Source organism: Lactuca serriola, chromosome 4 (assembly GCF_051521515.1).
Source record: "Lactuca serriola cultivar US96UC23 chromosome 4, Lser_US96UC23_V15, whole genome shotgun sequence".
NCBI lineage: Eukaryota > Viridiplantae > Streptophyta > Magnoliopsida > Asterales > Asteraceae > Lactuca > Lactuca serriola.
In genome coordinates, this window is record NC_136411.1 from 345,557,117 (window position 1) to 345,561,201 (window position 4,085).

The window sequence follows — 4,085 nt, forward strand, 5'->3', positions numbered from 1 at the left end:
CTGAATCTCCAATTTTTGATAAAATGAAAAAGGCATCAAATTAATGCTAGCCCCATAATCGGCTAAAGCATTAACCTTCATTTTATTACCAAATTCACACGGAAGAGTGAGGCGTCCAGGATCCCCCATCTTTTCTGGTGTCTCTCCCAGCACAGCTTTTGAAGTTTGTTCACTTAGAATCACTTTAGACTGCTTCTTTAATTGCCTTGGAGTGTCTATCAAATCTTGCAGTAATTTCTGATTCTCGGGAGTTTTGGATAAGGACTCGACAAAGGGAGTATTAATTGGGATCCCCTTCACATGCTTTACAAACTCTAAATGCTCCTTCTCCGGTAGACTAAGTGCAGCTCGGGTGGGAAATGGCAAAGGTGGCTGATAAGCTTGAACGGGCTCAAAGGATTTTTTATCTGACATGCGCCACGTCGTGGCCAGAGGAGTGCCACGTCGTGGCGAAGCTGATTCAGCAATCTTTTTACTTTCGAACTTCGACTTCTTAGGTTTTAGATCGGGCTGCTGTGGTTCTTCTTCCAATGCCTCCAGGAACTCAGAGATTGCATCTTCTTTAGTATCGATGGCCATTACAAGAGATTGGGTCTTTACTTCGGGATTCTTCGGGGACAATTTTTCATGAACTAGAGTGGCTAGTTGACCAAATTGTACTTCAAGATTATGGATGGAGGCTTGTTGATTCTTTATCAAAGTTTGTTTTTCCATAATAGCGGAATCAGTGGCATCGTGTCTTTTTTCCGAAGCTTCCATAAACTTCATCAAAATGGTCTCTAGGTTGGGTTTCTTCTCGGCTGGTGGCTGCTCCTTCTGATAAAAGCCTCGACCTATCTGCCTATACTTATCTTCTTTTTGCTTCTTATACTCTTCATATGGCAGCCACTCCTTCTTCGGTTTCCTCCAGTCCTCATCAAATTTATCCCCACTAGAGTAGCACACTTGAGCTTTTCTGTTCCCATACTCATCTACATTGTAGTCCTTGGTCAAGTGTGGACCACTGCATCTCTCGCAACCCACTCTTATGGCATGTATTGACTGGTCCATTTGTGTTATCCTTTGATCCATATTATTCAACATGGCCATTACAGCTGCTATTTCTTCAGTTTGGGCCCCTCCACCGCCTTTGATTCCATCTTGCCTCGGGTTGTGGTATTCGCGAGAGTGCTTCGCGAATTCTTTAATTAGCTCCTTGACCTCCCTTGGATTTTTCTTTGTCAAAGGTCGTTGAGAATCAAGGAGTTGTCTTGTCATCACGTTGACCCCATCATAGAAGATTGACATCTCTTGCTGCACATTTAGATCATGCTGAGGGCAATTTCTGAGCAAGCCCTTGTACCGATCCCATGCTTTGTATAATGACTCCCCCGACTGTTGCTCAAAGTTGGCTATTGCCTTCTTGAGTTTGGCTATCTTGGACGGTGGGCAAAACTGGTCCAGGAATTGCTCACGCATTTGAGCCTAAGTGGTGATTGTACCCGGTGGGAGTGCTTTTAACCACTCCTTAGCAACTCCTTTGAAAGTGATGGGAAGCATCCTAAGCAAGACTGTGTTTCTGTTGACATTTGGGACATTGAAGTAATCCGCAATGTCGTTGAGTTCATCTAGATGCTTAAAAGCACCCTCATGATCTTTCCCGAAAAATGGGATGTCCTTCAGTGCAGTCAATATGTGTCCCTTCAGCTCGAATGTGGCAGTGGCAGGTATTGTGGGTTGGACTAAACCGGGACCCACATCTTCTTGGATCCGCTTCTTGTAAGCTTCCATGGACATTTCTTTAATTGCTGCCATCTCATTCCTTGGCTCGTTCTCGAGTTCGCTCGTGTGTTCTTCAAATTCCGGTTCGGTATCGATTTCAGACTCGGTTTGGACGGGTGTATGATCCAAATGCTCAAGATTGCTCTTGTGCCCCACGGATGAACTTGACTCTCATGTCTTCTTTCCCGACTTCCTAGAAAAAGCTGACTTCAATTCTTGTAACGGCGTCTTTTTCTTGTGAAGTGCGGACTCAGGATCTTCAAGTGGTGGTACCAAGTGTGTGTTTGAGCTTCTGGTCATGAACTCCTACAACTTGCTAAACTAAAAACATAAAACTGAACTAAAATAAGAAAAACTAACTACAACAAAAAGCTAGTTTTTTTAACTGTCCACGTCGTGGCAGGTAACTGGCAGAAAAAAATTTTATTTTGCTGAAAAATTAACTTTTTGTGGTTTTTACTCCACAAGAAGGATCGGTTAATTTAATGTAAATAAATAAACTAAAAGCTAAAAAAAAAACTAAGCCGTTCCCCGGCAACGGCGCCAAAAACTTGATGTGCACAAAAGTACTCACTAATTTTAATATTTATAACCTAACAAACTTAACTAACTATGCACTTATAGGCAGTGTACCTAGTCAGATTACAGTATAGCTTGGGTAAGTCGGGTGTTGATCACAGGGAACAGTGTTTTAATTAATTTACTCACTATCAGATTAACCTAATTATTAACAAGTTTAAAGGGGTTTTATCCGATTTTGCAAGATCAGATGAACTTAAATTCAAATTCAATAATTAAAAACACACTCTTGTTTAGTTTGAATCCGCATCTTCCTTATGGCTAACTCATGATTACGGATTATTAAGTTGGTTTTTAGTTGTATTAGTAATTTAGTTCTAACTTTACCAATAATTAACTAATTCATGTCAAACCATGTATGTTCACACATAATTAAACACAGAACTAATTATGAATGTAAATATGCTATGTAAGATTTGTTGTATAAACGCAATTATGATCACAATACACGTTCTCTAGCACAGCTAAGCTTTATTTATTCTAATTACTAACTAAGATTGGTCAATCCTAGATCTAACAATTCAATGTTCACTAAATCATTAGGTAAAAAAGTTCATGTAGTTTATTGGTCACTAAGCTACACAAAACATGCAATCAAGCAATTAGAGAAACAAACAATAGCATGCTAGGTTATACAAATCAAACACAAGCAATTTTTACCAACTAAACTTAATTCATAAACATTGAACAATTCATAAGTTTGAAGCTACATCTAGCTAAACAAGAGTAGCTAGATTCAGCTGCTCATCATAGCAACTAAACCAACACAGCTAAAAGTAATAAAAGACATGTTCTTATTTAACTAAAATAAAAACCTCTATTCTTTTTGGTGTTGAAAACCTTCTTCCAGAACCCTTCTTTCGCTCTGAATCGTCTCCTGGAATTCATTCCTTCAACCAAAAGCTTCTTCCTTTCGTAATAATCAGGAGAACTTAAATAATCTCCAAAAACTCGCGCCACGTCGTGGCCAGCTTTGCCACGTCGTGGGCTTCAAGTAATCAGTATCCTCCAAGGAATCCTCCGCATCACGATGTCTATCTTCTGGAAACCTCTTGCCACGTCGTGGCCGACTTTGCCATGTCGTGAATTCAGTATTTATCGTGGATTTATTCTTTTCTTGTCTTTCAAGCCTCCCATGTTCTACATATTGTCACTTTTGGTCACTCTCTTCGAAAATCCTTTTAATAACAATTTAAAGTCATAAGTACCATTACTCTAAACATATTATCAATTTATTAATAAAAATGTACTTAAATATTGCCTAAAAATAAGTATAAATATGGCAATATCAGCTTTATTGGGCCGTAAACCCATTTCTTTGTCATTATTGGACCGTAAACCCTCAAATGGGCCCAATGGGCCAAAAACTTTCATATCGGGCCACATAATTTCGAACATATTCAAAAATGGACCAAACATTTCTATCTCTTTTCCTCCCATCTCAAATTCTTGGCTATATATATATATATATATATATATATATATATATATATAAAGGAAAAATTCCATGGATATAATTAATTGACACCTCACTATTATCCCTTGGATATCCATGCATTTACCACAACATGTATCTAGGCCAATCTCATATACCCATACACATCTTTTCTTTTCTCTCTCTTCTCTCTTCTTCTTTCTCCTTCTTATTCTCGGCCAAGCCTCTCTTCACTCACCATTCTCCATTCAAACTTCCAACACTACAAAACTCCTCTTAAAGCCATTTAAAATTCTCTCATCTTCATCTC

General features: G+C 38.8%; 1 non-coding gene across 1 annotated transcript; it reads left to right on the forward strand.

Annotated features, from left to right (window-relative positions):
• The first annotated feature begins 1,303 nt into the window (after window positions 1-1,303).
• LOC145103482 (small nucleolar RNA R71) lies at window positions 1,304-1,410 on the forward strand. Its single transcript, XR_013706573.1, has one exon. It is a non-coding gene; the product is annotated as a small nucleolar RNA R71 (small nucleolar RNA).
• The last annotated feature ends 2,675 nt before the right edge of the window (window positions 1,411-4,085 follow it).